At 41.4% G+C, this 18,622-nt stretch overlaps 1 protein-coding gene across 2 annotated transcripts in view; it reads right to left on the reverse strand.

Moving 5' to 3' along the window:
* Window positions 1-18,622, reverse strand: part of LOC114506643 (ubiquinol-cytochrome-c reductase complex assembly factor 1) — a 99,570-nt gene that overhangs the window by 28,943 nt on the left and 52,005 nt on the right. The window lies entirely within an intron of this gene.

Below are 18,622 nucleotides of genomic sequence, written 5' to 3' on the forward strand. Positions count from 1 at the left end.
CCCTGCTCAGTCCAAGTCATCCCAACAGATTCGGCCAACACTGACCGAGCGCCTGCGATGCATGTGACCCATGCCAGGCAGAACAGAAGATACAAAGATGAAAGATATAACTGCTGTCCTCCAGAAAGTTGGAATCCAGTGGGGGCATGACAGATGTATACATAAATCCTTTTGAAATAAGGCAGCCTATGTCGGGTGCCATAGAAAAGATCCAAATACAGTGCCCATTTTATCAAGTGCCAAAAATGTGCCAAGCAATGTGTTAATAAGTCTTCACTAGCATCGCATTGTTTAAGTCATACACTATGTGTGGCCTGTCTCAGAGGGGAAGGAATGGAAACAATGAGCAGTAAAGAGACTTGCCCACAATCTCAAGGCCAAGTGCGGCAAAGCAGGAACTAGAACCCATGTCCACCTGGCTCCAAAGCCCATGTAATGAACGGTAGATAAGTGCTGGCCTTTGGACATTTTAGTATGAAGTATCCACCTCGTAAAGGTGGACAGAACACAGGGACCCTCACTAAATTTGGTGGGAATGGCCTGTTTCCCTGGCCCAAAACTGCATGTGTATGTACTAATTTGGATTCTCCATTATAGGGATGGTTCTTGTGGGTCAAGAAGCCACAAGTAATTGTCTTCCAAGAGGGAATAGAGCTCGCTCTGGGCCGAGAAAGGCTGAGTGGTCCTGGGCAGTCCCTGCTCCATACTTCTGTGTACTATTATCTCATTAACACAGGTGCCTTTCCTCCTATCCACACACGGGTTAGTCATTCGTTGGTCACTCATTCATTATTTATACTCTACCTACTTCGAAAAAAAGGTTCCAGTTGGCTTACAATAAAAGGCGTGTGGTAAGTCCAAAACAGCCAAAATTTTAAATCAGTCAGATCTGGACCTGTGACTTACTATGGAGGCCAAGTCCTTTAACTTCTCTGCCCCTTGGTTCTCCACAGCTGCAAAATGGGGACACTCTCATCTCCATAACAAGCAACTTGTAAGGATTCAATGAGACCTGGTGTCTGAAAGACGCCTGGCACAGAGCTGGGCCCACAGTATGCATCTCAACCAAAACAAAAGTAAAAGGGAAGAGATAAGTAATACAGTGTGCGTGAGAGAGAAAGAGGATAATGAATAACGGTATCAAAAGATCTCAATAAGAGAAGCGCTGCCCTTTCTGGCAGCCATGGCAACAGGGAAGCAGGACTGTTATTCCATTCGCACTGTTAAACAGAGGGAAGCATGCAAGTTCATCAGGACAGAGAAAGTTCTTAATTCTAAATGCAGAGAGGCTCATGTATACACCCGGGAATGTGCATGTGCACACATGCACACGCTTACACCATTTTTCTCTCCAACAGGAACAGGGAAAAGGCTCTCCGGGGCCCTGCTGCCCCTCTGACACCACACGACTGCTGTGCAGTGAAGCACTTCAACAGTTAAAACATTTCTGTGCCAATATTTTAAGAGTGCAGAAGGTTCCAAATTACATGTAAAATAAACAATGCCAGACTGTGAAAACTCTTGGCTGCAACGTTCTCTGATGTTAACAAGAGTTTCTTTATTACTGTAACCTTTCAGAAGTGAATAAAAATTATTTCTCTGCCCTAGTTTTGCCCTCCAGTAAAAGGGAAGAGAACAGTGACCATGGAAAGAGCTGTACAATGACCTCTCATGAAGGCTAGGAGGCTGGGAAGGGGGCAGTTTCAAACACAAAGCCTTCCATATACGTTTCCAGTCAAAGGTCAGAAATTTAGTTTGCGCTGTGCTGATCATATTGTAAAATTTTACATTCCCCATATTTTTATGTAACTAAAATGCTTAAGGGGACGAAAGGGCATTTGCAGAGCCCAAACGAAGCTGATGCTATGGAGAAACCCCGGATCTTGACCAAGGCTCTTTAGTAATTCAGTGAACCTCCTTACTCAGAAATTGAGTCTTAAGTCCTGGTAAGAAACGGGGAAGATGTATGGTGTCAGGACTGAGACAAAACATATTACTTGGAAGGCCTTGAGTCAATGAGTGTGAGTAGTGGACACACAGGAGGACCTCAAAATGGAGCTAGTGTGGATAAAGAGGGTGAGCCTCCGCCACCGCAGGAAGAGAAGGGGGAAGGTCAGTAAACAAAGGCAAGCATGCTTTGTCCTCTCACACCGTTCTGCCTTTACCCACCCACACTGCTTCTCTGCCAGGGATGTTCTTCTTGTCCAGCAGACACTTATCTGAAAAGGTATAGCCCAAATGTCGTTTACCCCAAATTTTTCTCCTGTGGGTCTTCTTAGCAACTTTTAAACATCACAAACAATCTCTAAATATTATAATCACCTGTTTATATGTGTCTTCTCCTATTAGACTTGGAAGTCAGGGACAGTATCTTCCTCATTTTTGTTATCTTCCTGCCTAGAAGCTAAGCACAGAGTAGTACCTGGAAGCTAATGGGCCACAATAAAATAGATGGATAGATGGGTAAAACCTTGTTTGTGTCTGGGAAAAGAAGTAAGACAGAGAATGATGAACTGCTAAATAAACAGAACACAAGCTCTGGGATTCAACACAAGGCTAGCTTTTCAGACTTGCACAGAGTTGTAGAATGCGAAGTCTGGAGGAGAATTTAGAAATCATCTAGCTCTCCTCCCCAGAGAGGTGCAGCGATTTAACTTACTCAAACCCACCCCGAGAGCAGCTGGCCCGGCCAGCACTCCTTCCACTGTACCACACCATCCCTCCTCTTTACTGCTGGAAACTGTAGGTGTAAATATTTATTTGGCAACGGGATGGGAAATATGATTAAGGCTACTATGGAGAGAATGATATTTCCTTATAAACAAATGAACAATGGATATCATGCTAGGAATCCAAATAACTCGATAAGACAATATATGAGCTGCTCAAAAAGCTAAACACAGAGTCACCATGTGACCCAGCAATTCCACACCTACGTATACTGTGCCCAAAATGAAAACGTATGTTCAGACAAACGCTTGTATGTGAGTGTTCATAGCAGCATTATTTACAAAAGCCAGAAAAGGAAAACCACCCAAATGTCTCTAAACTGATGAATGGATGATAAAATGTGGTTTAATCCATATAAGACTAGCTCTAAAAAGTAATGAAGCACTAAAACATGCTACAATACAGATGAACCTTGAAAACACTATGCTAAGTGGCAGGACCCAGACATAAAAGGCCACATACAATATATAATTCCATTTACATGAAATGACCAGAACAGGTAAATCCACAGAGACAGAAAGTAGAGTAGCAGTTGCCAGGGGCTAGTGGGAAGGGGGAAAGGGGAGTGAATGCTAATGGGCGTGAGGTTTCTTTCGGAGATGATGAAAATGTTTTGAAATTAGACAGTGGTGATGGTTGCCTAACATTGCAAATTTACCAAAAAAGCACATTTAAGGTAGTGCATTTTATGGCTTATGAATTATACCTCCCTTTTTTAAATAGATTTTCCAGAGAGAGACAGAGAAGCACTGATTTGCTGCTCCACTTATTTAAGCATCCATTAGTTGATTCCTATATGTGCTCTGACCAGGGATCAAACCCACAACCTTGGTGTATTGGAACAAAGCTCTAATCAACTGAGCTTACCCAGGCATGGCTACCTCCATTTTTTAAAATGGAAAAAAAAAAAGATACAACCTCTGCCTTCTAGGAGCTAATAATTTAACTTAGGACCAACATACAGAAACACTAAAGAACTCATAGGTTTAGCATTATGCAACAAGTGATGTTACATAAGTTAGAGGAAGAAGAAAACAATACTTTAATTAAAAATCTTAATACTAATACTACACCCATAGTTTTCAGTAATGATCTTTTCAGGCAACACAAAGCAGTAGTTAAGAGCATGGGCTCTAGGGTCTGGCAGGCTGGGGTTCTAGTCCGGGATGTCATATGTACTGTGAAAGCCTGATTAAGTCACCTGACTGGCAGGCTAACTAGTGGCATTCCAAAAGATATTTGCACACTAATTCCTGGAATCTATGAATGTTACCTTATAAAGCAGAGAAGGATTTTCTACTGTGACTAGATTAAGGATCTTCAGACAGGGTGAGTATCCTGGATTATCCAGGTGGGTCCTAAATGTAATCACATATACGCTCATAAAAGGGAGGCAGAGGGCACTCAAACCCAGGCAGAAGAGAACAAGGCAACATGACCACGGAGGTAGAAACTGGAGTGATATGGCCACAAGCCAAGGAATGCCAGCAGCCACCAGAAACTGGAAGGGGCAAGGAGCAAATTCTTACCCAGAGCCTCCAGAAGGAGCATGACCTTGCTAACACCTTGGTTCCAGCTCAGTGAAACTGATTTCTGGCCTCCAAAACTATGAAAGAATAAATTTCTAATGTTCTAAGCCACTGAGAGTTGGTGGTAAGCTGCAGGGAATCAATACACCAAATTCTCAGAGCCTTAGTTTCTTCTGTAAAATGAAGATGGAAATATTACCTATCTCACAGGTAAGATTGTTGTAAAATGTAAAATTCAAATGGTGCTTATAAAGTGCGCCGCAAAGAGGGCATGCTCAGTAAATGTTAGCTGTTATTACCGGTGAGCCCTGTTTCTGCATCATGCTGAAATCCTCAACTTCCACACGGCACAAGCCCACGTCCATCCAGACCCTGCTCTTGTTAGCAGGGAGCGCTGGCAATGAGGAGGCTTGAGTTCTTGTTCTTCAGCGGGTTTCTAACATACACTTACTCAGCTCCCCCAGAGCCAGTTTTTCCATCAGTTAAAAATGAAGCTTAGACAAGAGCAGTGGCTCTCAAACTGAAGGAATTGTTAAAACACAGACTGTTGGGTCCCACTTCCAGGTTTCCTGATCAGCAGACCCAAGGTGGGGCCCCAGTGTTAACAGCCTAAGGTCCTCCGGGAACATCTAATAGATGGAACACTCCGATAATAAACACTGCTGTATCAGGCTGAAAGAGCCTTAAAACTAAAAATTCCTTTCCTAGGGAGAGAGTGGGGGATGAGAGTATGACTATGAGGTATATGGTAAAGGCTAGTTTTAACTCTTGAACTAACCAGAATGAAAACTCGTAAGCAATGGTGGGAACAGGAAGAGGCTGTCCCCTTATCCAGCACGCTGGCTCCGTTTTAATTTATCTTAATCCCACCTTTCTGCCTTTTCACCATCCCCCTCCCCCTCCCGCTCTCCTCTAGAAACACATCTAGGTGTCTCCTGAATTCATTTATTGGCTTCGCTGTGCACAGCATAATACCGCCTTTGTTAGTCTCCCGGCCCAGCCTCTCCAAGCTCGGTGTTCAGTCTCCGTGTTCCTCTACTCTTAAAAAAACATAAGCAAGGAGTCTCTGAAAAATAATTGTAAAATCAACTAAGGCAAATTCAGACGATGTGGAGACGCTCAGACTCTAAATGTTGGAAAAAGAAACAAATTCAGAACATTGTTAGCATTCTCATCTGTCTTTTTTTCCCCCTTAATCTCTATTAGTTCTGTGGTGTAGGAAACCTCTGCCGTATTAGATTAGAAACTCTGAATAAAGGGGCCTCAGGCCTGGGACTGCGCTACAGAAATGGAATGCTTCTAGATTCAAGAAAAGCTGTCCTCCTGGCCTTCAGAAGCCCCTGGTAACACAGCAGGGGAGATGGAAGCTGCCACGAGGTTGATTTGGGGAGATGTCATGGTATGGCAAAGTGGAGCCTGGACTCGGGGTGGGCATACCCTTGTCTGGGTCCCCATCCTGCTGTTTCCTAGCTGCATGACCTCAGGCAAACCAATTCATTTTCTGGGCTGCCATTTCCTCACTACAGAAATGAGAGGGTGGGAAGAGATCCATGGCCTTTAACTGGAGATGAGCATCAGAGACCTTTTGGGGAGACTTTTCAAACTATACGTAACTGAGCTCCTTCCAATTGAGAACCATTTAATGAAAGAATCTCTGAGACACCCAATCTAACATTATTCTGTAAAGTGGATTAAAGGTATAAATGACCAGAGAGCCAGGAAACCCATGAGACAGGGCAGGGAGAAAAAAATGAACTTTCTTTTTTGGGGGACTGGGGGGATGATCAGCAAAATTGAATCTGGATGTGATATAAGAAGATCATTCATTAAGTCAGGATTTTGGAGATACTACTGACCAGACACTAATAACAGAAACAAGAACCTATGTTCCCCCAACAAGTGGGTACTATGTTAGGCACTCTGTTAAGACACCAGGGACCCTAAGATCCTTATCCCATCTAATGGCCCTGACCTACACAAACCCACAATTACAGTGTGTCTTATCCCAGAAGTGTGTGCAAAGTACTGCGGAAATACAGAGAAGGGCGTGGCCAAATATACTAACATTACTGGGGGTGTTGGGAGCAGCTTCTTGGAGGAGGTGCGAGCCAGCTGTGTCCTACAGGGTCATGAGCAGAGGAGGCAGAAGTTAAGACACTTCAGACAGAGGGAAGAGAATAAACAAAAGCCCGGACACATAAAAGAGCATGGCAGCCTGTGGCACGGGTGAAAAGGTGGCATGAGTGAACACATGTTTGAATGTACGTGTGCACGTACCTGCTCGTGAAAAAGTTGTGTGTGGGCGGAGTTTGTTTGAAATTAGAGTTGAAAGGCAGGCTGGGGCCAGAATATGAGGATTCTTCACCCTCCCCCGCCCCACCCCAGTTTTCCATTTTAAGAATTTCAAACATTTTTTTAAAAAGATGTAAAATAGCCCTGGCTGGCGTAGCTCAGTGGATTGAGTGTGGGCTGAGAACCAAAGCATCGCAGGTTCAATTCCCAGTCAGGGCACATGCCTGGGTTGCAGGCCACAGCCCCCAGCAATCGCACATTGATGTTTCTCTCTCTCTCTTTCTCCCTCCCCTCCCACTCTAAAAATAAATAAATAAAATCTTAAAAAAAAAAAGAAAACACGATAATTTTTTAAAAAGATGTAAAATATAATATAAAAATCTTATATAGTCTTTAGATTCACAGTTTATATTCTGTGACATTTGCTTTATATCTCTCTACAGCTGACCCTTACACGCATATATTTTCCAGCAAACACTGTAAATGTATTTTCTCTTCTGTATGATTTTCTTAATAACATTTTCTTTTCTCTAGCTTACTTTATTTTAAGAACTCAGTGTATAATACATATAACATACAAAATAGGTGCTAATCAACAGTTTCTATTATCAGTAAGGCTTCCTGTCAACAGCAGTTAAATTTGGGGGGAGTCAAAAGCTGTATGTGGATCTCTGACTGCGCACGGTTCAAGGGCCAATGTCACACATGTCTATACACACATCCTTTTTTCTTTTGCTAAATCATTTAAAGAGAGTTGCAAAGAAAAGCTTTCACCCCAAAATACTTCAGTATGTATCTTCTAAGAACAAGCACATTCTCCTACATAACTGTGAGGATTCTCCCATATGCCATTTCTAAGAAGTTTGAATTTTGCCCTGTACATGATAAGAGCCCTCACAGATTTCTAGACAGAGAAGGGATATATTCAGATGTGGGATTTAGAAAGAAAACCTGTTGTTGTTACATGATGAGAGGGCTTAATAGAGTGGGGAAAGTCTAGGAACTAGTTAACAGGCCATGAGTAACAAAAGAGAGAGGTAGTGAGCCCCAGCTGGTGTGGCTCAGTGGATTGAGTGCTGGCCTGGGAACTAAAGGGTCACTGGTTTGATTCCCAGTCAGGGCACATGCCTGGGTTGCAGGCCAGGTCACCAGTAAGGGACACTCAAGAGGTGACAACACATTGATGTTTCTCTCCCTCTCTTCCTCCCTCTCTCTCTAAAGATAAATAAATAAAATGAGAGAGTGCGTGGGAAGATTGACATGAAACAATGGAGCAGAGGAAGGGATCAAATCCAAAGATACCTTGGGAGGAACTCAGACAGGTCAGCTACATGCAGATGAGGCAGGAGTTGAGGATGATTCTAAGAACTCTAGCTTGGGAGACTGAATTGATGGTGATGACATCAGAAGTAAGGCAGGACACAGGAAGAAGAGTTCATGGAGCTATCCTTCCCTTGCCTGCTGAGTGGGACTTATTTAGAAGCATTAGTGACCTCTAAAAAGGAGGCGGGGGAAGTGGCTTTGGCTGTGCCTGATGCACACAGCTCTAAGCAGTATTATAACTATGGAACGAAAGACAATCAAATGGAACAGGGCACCCAGAGAGACTGGAGGCAAGAGATGTGATGGGTCGGAGAGGGGATGAGCTGAACTGGGAGTACTTAGCTTCGGGAGTACTTAACCAGGAGTATTACAGAAAGGCAGGCCAGCGTCAGCGCACTGAGGCAGCCAGGGCCTCAAAAAATGGAATTAGGTCACTGTCTTTCTCGTAATTCCATGAGGTAAGCTGAAGATAACAAAAGGGGGTCAAACTGACTCACTTACTGACTCATCCGGTCAAGAAGCATTTACTGAATGCCTATGATGTACAAAACTCCATTTTTGGTACCGTAGGAACACAAATGTGCATTAGACCTCAGGAGCCTTGATCTATAACTGAAGGTTAAAATGGCCACGAGAGAGACAAATGATCAAATGATCATGTGCACACCACTGGAGATTCATGCTTCATTTAAGTTCAAACACAGAAAGGTTCATAAATTCTCTTTCGGGGATACTCCTGAAATAGTGAATCCAGTACAGCAGTCTGGAGGAGAGGCACATGAGCCATCATCAGACTGGCATGCTGGCTGCAAGCACCCAGGCATCCAATCAGTTGGAAAACCACCAAAGTACATACCGCTCACCAGTATACTCTTGCTACGTCTTAAAGCCCGAAGGTATGAAACTTGTGTAGGAAAAGGCATACATCTACTAGAAGTACATCTTCAGTCGGACGCTGCTGAAATTCATTAGCTAACCCCCAAAATGGAACTGCTCTGCCTTCTAAGAATTTAGCCTTCTCTCCCCTAATAAACAAGTATCCACTCCAACAGTTTAGGACATTTTTAAAACTTTCGAAAGAAGGATTCATATCTGAGAACAAACGTACATTCTTATTTAAAGGGCTCAAGCCCAAGGGATTGCTCTGTATTTACTCTCCACCATTTATACCATTAACCACAAAAGCTATGCTGCATGGAATTTAAACCTTAAAGTGGTTCTCATCTTTTAAAACAATACCTTTGGCAGTGAGTTTTAATTCTGACCTAGAGATGCAAAGAATAGCAAATTTTTTTATTTCATGGTAAAACAGAGGAGTTAGGTTGAAGATTTTTGTGGGAGGAGGGAGACATGAGTAGAATTACAGAAGCCTACAAGGAAACTCCCCCCCGAAACTGAAGTACTTGTAATTCTTATTTTTACCACCCTTTATAGATGTAAAGCCTTTGTTAGTTTAGAAACATAAAATACCTTATGTATAAATTGTTTTTTTTTTAAATCAAATAATTCCATTAGAAGATGGAAAAGCATGGAAAAAGAAACTGAGAAAATGAGGGTAGAGAAAACAATATTTCATTTCTTTTTTTTCTTCCAATATTTAAGACTAAGAGCAAACAAATATCCTCCAATAAAAAAGGATACCTCCCCATCCCACTTTTTCCAGTACTTATAATAGGCTTCCAAACCTGTCTTCTTTCATGGGATAGTCACTGGACATGCATTCAGCCAAGGGGCAATGACAGCCGCTTTGGAAAATACAAAGACGGATGTATGTGATCCCATTCCTCCCCACCCCTGCCTCCCAATACACCTGGAAGGCAGTCAACATACATGAATGACAATGATACAAACAGAAACAGTGAAGACCAGAAGAATACATATAAATTACTATGGCACTTCCAGCTCCAGGAGACTGGGACTGGCTTCCAGTTTGGGGTGAAGGGATGTGGAGAGTTAGGGTAATCTAGGTTTATGTACCACATGAGGAAAGACACAAGACAGGAAGAGCAAGGCATTCAGCTTGGCTGGAGCAAAGAATGTGAAGCAAGGATGGGATGTGATGTTCAGTGAGTGCTTATTATGTTCTAGGCACATGTGCTAGAAGGTTTTACATATTTAAGGTTCAAGAAGAGCTAAGGGAAATGAGTTTGGAAAAATAGTCTGGAGTATGATCCCAAAGAACCTTGCAAAGAAAATGCTGGTACTGAAAAGCAAAGCAGAACTTTACAAAGGAGTCCAGTTCAGCCCTAAGCTCCTCCACCTCTTCCAGGGCCCTCTGCACCATCCCATCCAACAGCTCTGCTCCAGAGAAAGCAGGAGACCCTGAAGTGACAGGCAGTTCATCATTATTCTGGAATGGTGCTAGCAAAAAATCACCTGGAGTCCCACTGAGGCAACTGGCACACCAGGGACCCCTGATAAAGATAAACTTGTATTTTCTCAACTACAACCCACCCCACCTCTTCCCACCTAGTCTCCAGGGCTTGGAAAGCTTTTAAACCTGCTCATTGTAAGCCACAAGGTGGAGATGTCTGGCAGGACAGAACTGAGAGGAAGTCGTTTGGCCAGCCTAAGGTTACCATTAACACTTTGAGCCACTGCCTTGAGCTAATTTTTATGTTTGTTTTTTAAGTTTGGTTGAAATGTCACAAATGGAAAAATTAAGTAAAGCGCCCTGTTAGCCACAAGACTGGACACACCTGGCTGCAAACCCAGCAAAAGAAACTTACTTCATTAGTAGGAGAGGCAGAAAGTGAAATTTACATCTGAAATCTGCCTGCACCAGGAGAAAGCTGAGGCCAAAGGCGCTGTCTGTTTTTACAGCTGTGTCAGGTCTTAGTTCTCCGCTCTTACCAACACTCAGGAGTGAGGCAAGGACCCAAGGAAAAATGGTCTCCAACCTCTTCAGCTGCAATGCAGCTCACAAAGGTTTTTAAGAACCAGTTAATGAAATAAAACAAGACCAGATGAGGTGATATAATGAACTTTATTTCCACAGCTAATTTATATGTTTAAATCCCAAATAATGTTTTTTTTAAAATGTCAGAACACTCTAAATTACTGATGTGATTTTTGTAACCTCAAATTTAACACTCGCTTTTTATACCAGCTCCACTGAAGATATATGTATGAGTCTGCCTCATTTTGCACAATAGCTGGGCTACTAAAAAGCAGATAAAAAGCAAATCTTTATAAAATAAAAATTTTCCCACCAAATCAGACTGGAATTCTAATTTCTAAGGAGTCCCTGATTCAAATTTCTGACTTATGACTAATTTGCAAGTGGCTCTGTTAATTCTCAATCTTTCCCACACCAATCCACTCAGGTAAAGTAATAGCCTCTAAGAATTCTTTGGGACAAGAAAAATCACTACTACAGTGATCAGTCTTATAAATTCTACTTTTCATATGGATTTTTCTTAAAAATGTACACCAGGGATGCCAAATAACACAGATAGATCTGCAAATTACTGCCTTTAAATCATGGGTTTTCAAAGCCTGAAAAGAAACCTGAAAATCATGTAGCCCACTATCATGTTTTTTGTTGTTTGTTTGTTTGTTTTTTTTAATGAAAAACTGAAGCACAAAGGAGGAAAGACTTCCCAGCTCCAGTCAGAACCAGGCCAGACAGGCTCCCTAGTGCCTGCTACTTTCTCCAGCCACGTGTCCCTACCTGTCCTGTTTCTTTAGGTTTTACACACACAGATGTCTGGTATCCCCTCCACATATACACACAACCACACTCACAACTTAGAAGTGGTTAATATATTATTTTCTTGCCTGTTTAAAGGTGGCTGCTTATACCATGAGATTGGAAAGGGAGAATCAAGTCAACTATGATAGAAAAGCAGTAACAATGATTCCCCAGTTCTTCCAAATCTCTATTATTTTTAAGTCACCATCTTTTATTTATAGTCTTTGTAACTAAACTAGAGCATGGCATTTGCCCTCATGCAGGCAAATTTAAGAGTCTGTCTTTAGGGAGTATTATGCACACCAAAACCTTGCTATTCACCCTGGCTGGATGGCTCAGCTGGTTGGAGCATTGTCCTGTATACAAAAATGTTGTGGGTTCAAGTCCCTGTCAGAGCACTTGGGTTGCAGGTTAGGTCTCCAAGTCAGGGCTCATCTGAGAAGGCAACTGATAGATGTTTGTTTCTTTCTCACAATGATGTTTCTCTCTCTCTCTGTCTCTCTCATCAATGAAACATAACTTTGGGTGAGGAATAACAACAACAACAACAACAATAACAAGAATACCTTGCTAGTCAAAGTGCAGTTGCCCCTTCCTTACTCTACCAGTGGTACTGGCATCAACAAGCTTTTTAGAAATGTGGACTCTCTAGCCCTATCTCAAATCTACTGAATCAGAATTTATATTTTAACAAGATCCCAGGTGAATATTAGACATGTTAAAGTTTGAGAAACACTGATCTAACACACTTTTCTATAGGCATTATATCTAGAATAATTCAGATAGGAAAAGAATGGTTGAATAAAATGGAAGAGAAAAAAGGAGGGAAGACTAATTCTTACAGGAGGACTACATGGGTATACACCTGGACCAGAGACTAATAAATAAAGTATGATTTATCTGATAAATAAGTGGACTTTAAAACAATTTCAGAGGCTGAAGTTCAATTTATTCATCCAATGTTAACTGTGTAAGCAAAAAAAACTGTGGATAACACAACTTTATAAAGCACACAGTCAAGCAGAAGGAACAAACACCATAAAGTAATACACCAGAAGGCTCAAAGTGTTGAACATTGTGATGGAGATATAGATGGAGGTCCAAAAGGAAATTCATGGAGGTGAGGCCACTAAAAGATTCCTATGGTCCAGAAGTCAATAATCTATGGCTCATTAAGCTATTCGGGTTTGGGGCAAACTGTGGCTCACGTGTCTCTAGTGGTCCAACTTCCAGCAGAGTTTAGTCAACAGTGATAAGAAAAACAAAGCTAAATAATAGAAGAGCCACCGTGTAACTGCATGGCAGTCAGCCGAGGCTTCAGCTGGCCAGAAGGTATCACTGATCATCATTAAATGGGATGCTATGAACCCTGGCTGGTTTGGCTTAGTGGGCTGGGTGTCATCCTGCAAAGCAGAAGGTTACCTGTTTGATTCCTGGCTAGAGCACATGCCTGGGTTGTGGGTTTGGTCCCTACTCAGGGCGCATACAAGAGGCAACCGATCAATGTTTTCCTCAAACATCGATGTTTCTCTCCCTCTCTTTCTTCCTCCCTTCCCCTCCCTCTAAAAATAAATAAATAAAATCCTTAAAGGGGGATACTTTGAGACTGCCCACACTACCCTATGTACAGAGATGGGTAGTAAGTATTTGAGAGCATGTGGAACACTCTGCTGGATGAATATCTTAAAGACTGCTGATCCCATTCTGGGCAGCTAAGACAGCAGAAAGCGTGATAGTGAAAAAAATGAAAAAGGAACCAAAGAGCACAATTACAAAGATAGATGAATACTGACTCCAAGATAGGTGATGATGATAATGGCAACAGCTAAAACTCTGATAGATCATCATCTTAGAATGAACAGAAATGGCAATGGTCTGTTTTCCCAAAGAAAGACACATAAATGCCAATGGAGTGTTCTATACGTGAACCCATGTCCGCTGTGCTTCCTGTACAAGCAGATCCTCTGATGACATGAGAATTTGAAAATACCCTGAACCCAGACTCTCAGTAGGCAACCATCATGTCCATAAGTTCGTCTCAAAGACTACAATTTTATGCACACAGTAAGCACAGGAAACCACTAGGTAGTAACATAGGAGTATGTAAAAATAATTACAGTAATTAAAGCGTGGGTGAAGACTGCCCACTTAACTCCCATGCAGCATGGAAAAATCTGGACATATTATTGAGTGAAAAAGAGAAAGCTGCATGTAAGTACATAGAAGATGATATATATAATAAAATATATACACACAAAATGAATACTACAAATTTTCTACAGAAAACATAGGAAAATGTTTTAAAAGATACATACCAAAGTAAAACAGCGATTACTTCTTGAAAGGAAATAATTGGCCAGGATAAAGACTGATGATTACAGGGATTTTAGTCTTAGTTAAAACACTTGGCAGTTCCAGCCAAGATGGCGGCATAGGTAAACATGACTCACCTCTTTGCACAACCACATCAAAACTACAACTAAAATACAGAACAACCATCACTCAGAACCATCAGAAATCGAGCTGAATGGAAGTCCTACAACTACGGAATTAAAGAAACCACATCCATCCAGACTGGTAGGAGGGAGGGAGACAGGCTGGTCCCTCACCCACGTGTGGAAGATAAAAATCCAGAAGGGATATCTCTGGGGTGAGGAGTCCCAGCCCAACACCAGGCCCTCCAGCCCAGGATCCCAGCGCCAGGAAGATAAGTCTCCATTAACTTCTGGCTGCAAAAACCAGCAGGGATTGAGTCAGTGGAAGAAATTTCTGGAGCCCCAAGCAGTTTCTCTTAGAGAACCCACACACAGGTTTACTCAGACTCACTTCCTCTGAGCTCCAGCACTGGGGTAGCAGCTTGAAAGGCACCAGTGGCATACAGAAAGAAACTGAAGTGTCTGGAATCAAGGCAAGAGCTGGAAGACAGCTTTTTCCCAGAAGAAAGGCAGAGACCACTGCCCCTTTTCTGAACACTCCCCTACAGAGCCACAGAACCAGCAGGCTGCTACTATATCTGAGACTCCATCAACCTGGCTAACATTGTTTGCCCTGCCCTGAAGACTCAGTCCTACCCAACTTATGGGCCCACCCAAGCTGCTTCCCCATATAAATGACTGGCCTTGGCTCATGCTTCACAACTTCCTAAATCCTTTCAACCAAGCAACAGCTGGCCTCAGTGAGCCCCCAGCCCCCATACCTCTTGCTAAGTGGCCCCTGCCCAGCACTAGTGGCAGCCAGCCTAGATTCACAGCTTGGCTTTGCCTGGGAATCTCCAAGCCCAGCACAAGTAGCAGCCATCTCAGATCACTTTATAGCTCAGGCACAGTGTCCATGGGCAGAACACAGCTGGGGGCTGACCGTGCCCTGCACCACCCAGGAAACCCCAGAGTACCTGTGCCCCCACCCAGTGGACAGCTACAGACCACACTGAAGCACCACCACCCTGCCCCCACATTGCTGATCCTCCACAGAGAGCAGAGGTTGGTGGTCAGTGGTCACAGCCAGACCTTGCAGCCTGGGTAAAATCCCTCTCATTGACCTACCAGCAATCAAGGCTCAACTATAAGAAGAGGGTGTACTTAGCCCACACAAAGGGTACACCTCAAGTATTCAACTTCAGTAATAGGGAGGCTGTGCCACTGGACCCTACAGGACATCTACTACATTAGGCTACTTTACCAAGACAAAGAGTCATAGCAGCTCTACCTAATACACAGAAACAAACACAGGGAGGCTGCCAAAATGAGGAGACAAAGAAATATGGTCCAAATAAAAGAACAAATCAAAACTCTAAAAAAAGAACTAAACAAAATAGATATAAGCAATCTATCAGATGAAGCATTCAAAACACCGGTTATAAGGATGCTCAAGGAACTTAGGACCTCAACAGCATAGAAAAGATCCAGTCAGAAATAAAGGATACACTAATTGAAATAAAGAACAATTTACAGGGAACCAACAGTAGAGTGAATGAAGCTGAGAATCAAATATCAATGATTTGGAACATAAGGAAGCAAAAACCAACCAATCAGAACAACAAAAAAAAAAGAATCCAAAAAAAGAGGTTAGTATAAGCAGCCTCTGGGACAACCTCAAGCATTCCAACATTTGCATGAATGGGGTGCCAGAAGAAAAGAAATAAGAGGAAATTAGAAATTTATTTGAAAAAATAATGAAAGAAAACTTCCCTAATTCAGTGAAGGAAATAGACATGCAAGTCCAGGAAGCCACCGAGAATCCCAAACAAGATGGTTGCAAAAAGGCCCACTCCAAGACACATCATAATTAAAACGTCAAAGGTTAAAGATAAAGAGAGAATCTTAAAAGCAGCAAGAGAAAAGGAACTACCTTTAGGGGAATTCCTATAAGACTGACAGCGGATTTCTCACAAGAAACTTTGCAGGCTAGAAGGGACTGGCAAGAAATATTCAAAGTCATGAAAAGCAGGGACCTACAGCCAAGATCACTCTACCCAGCAAAGATAGTCTTTAGAGTCGAAGGGCAAATAAAGAGCTTCCCAGACAAGAAAAAAACTAAAGGAGTTTGTCATCATGAAACCATTATTATATGAAATGTTAGAAGGACTTATTTAAGAAAAAGATCAAAACTATGAGCAATAAAATGGCAATAAATACATATCTATGAATAAATGAATCTAAAAAACAAACTAAGCAAACAACAGAGACACAATCATGGATACAGAGAGCACTTTGATGGTTTCCAAATAGGAGTGGGTGAAGAGGTGAGGGGATTAAGAGGTACAAACTGGTAGTTACAGAATAGCCATGGAGATATAAAGTACAGTAAAGGAAATAGAGTAGCCAAAGAACCTATACGCATGACCTATAGACATGAACAACGGTGTGGGGCTTGCCTGAGGGAGTGGGGGGTGCTGGAAGGAGAGGGGAAAGGGAGAAAAATTGGTACAACTGTAGCAGCATAATCAATAAACTATAGTTATATTTTGAGTTTTGAAAACAATTGTAAAGTAAAAACATACCTAGTATATATTAAGTAAATAAAGCCAAGATGCAAAACAGTATGTATATAAGCCCACTTATGTTATGTGAAAAGAATATACAGTTATACATCTGTATATGTACAGAAAACAACTAGAGAGATACTCATCAATTGTTAACAGTTATTACTTCTGGGAAGTTGGACTAGGGAAAAGACACTTATTTTTTACATTAAATGCTTTTTTACTGTTTGACTTTTATTCTATTTATGACTTTTATAATACCTCCATAAATATTTTTTACCTCTCAATCTATAGGGAGAGCTCTGGTCTGTAATAAAAGAAAACAAATTAACCCATTTTGTGACCCTGTCCGATGATTCTGCTTTACTTTAGATGCTTCCAAGCTGTGAGACAACACAATGAGAAAAAACAAAGAACTACAAGCTACTAAAACATGGTCTAGACACATAAAATACACAAAACACACAAAGGAAGAGAGTGTTATTTATATAACCAACCGTATTGTAATGTTTTGGTTTCATTTTTTCCATTGTCATCATTCTGTTATATAAATACTATATATTCTCCTTTCTCAGCTTAACATTAAATGCACTCATGTGCCTTTTCAGTAGATAAGTTGACAAAGTATTCTAGGTTGTCAGTGATCGAGGAGCTTACTTTTCAGCTCCTGAGGACAGTGCAGGCCCCTTACCAGGGTCTTTTCATCCAGACTAAAGTGGAGGAAGACTGGTTCAAACACTGAAATCGGTGTCAAATCACAGTGTCTTTAAACTGGGTTATTATTTGATTTCTTCCATTCACTCACCAAATCCATCCCTCCTACCACCATGACTTGGGTTTAATAATGCCATCTCTGTACACAGGATGCCCTCACACTGACAAACCTCGATAATATGTGCAAACATAGAAGGTGTCTGTGGCATGTCAGTCTCCGCAGACGCAAAAGTGACTCTAGCTGAATTACTACTTGCATCAGTTGCATTTCACCTCTATCTAAAAGCAAGGCCATTCTATAAACTCAAAATGGATTAAAGACTTAAATGTAAGAATTAAAACCATAAAACTCCTAGAAGAAAACTTAGGCAGTAAGTTTTCTACTAGCAATATTTTTGCTGACAATATACCCTTGGGCAATAGAAACAAAAAATAAAATAAAATAAATGGGACTACATCAAACTAAAAAGTTTTTGCATAGCAAAGGAAACCATCAACAAAACAAAAAGACAACCCACTGAATAGGAAATGATATTCCCCAATGATACATTCAAAAAGGGGTTAATGTCCAAAACTAAGAAAGAATTCATACAACTCAACACCAAAAAACCAATCAATCCAATTTAAAAATGAGAAGAGGACCCAAAGAGACACTTCCTCAAAGAAGATATACAGATGGCCAATATCTGTACCAAAAGATGTTCAATGTCACTAATCATGTTATTCTATAAACATGTATGACTTATAATATATCCATACACTTTGTTTACCTCTCAACCTTCGGAAAGAGCTTTGCTCTGTAATTAATCAAATGAATCCATGCAAATTAAAACCACAATGAGATAGTACCTCGTTCCTGTCAGAATGGCTATCATCGACAAATCAACAAACAACTAAGTGTTGACGAGGATGTGGAGAAAAGTGAACCCTCGTGCACTGTTGGCGGGAACACAGACTGGTGCAGCCTCTGTGGAAACCAGTATGGAGGTTCCTTGACCATTTTAAAATGGAACTGCTGTACAACCTAGCAATTCCACTTCTGGGTATATATCCAAAAAAACTCGAAACACTAATTCACTGTAGCATTACTTGTAGTGCTCACTGCAGCATCACTTACAATAGCGAAGATATGGAAGTAACCCAAGTGCCCCAAAATAGACAAATGGATAAAAACATTGTAAATATATACAAAGGAATATTACTCAGCCATAAAAAAGAATGAAATCTTACCATTCACAACAATATGAACGGACTTAGAGAGTATTATGATAAGTGAAATAAGTCAGACAGAGAAAGACAAATACCATATGATTTCATTTATATGTAGAATCTAAAGAACAAAATAAATAAACAAAAGAG

This window comes from Phyllostomus discolor, chromosome 9, assembly GCF_004126475.2.
Source record: "Phyllostomus discolor isolate MPI-MPIP mPhyDis1 chromosome 9, mPhyDis1.pri.v3, whole genome shotgun sequence".
Lineage (NCBI taxonomy): Eukaryota > Metazoa > Chordata > Mammalia > Chiroptera > Phyllostomidae > Phyllostomus > Phyllostomus discolor.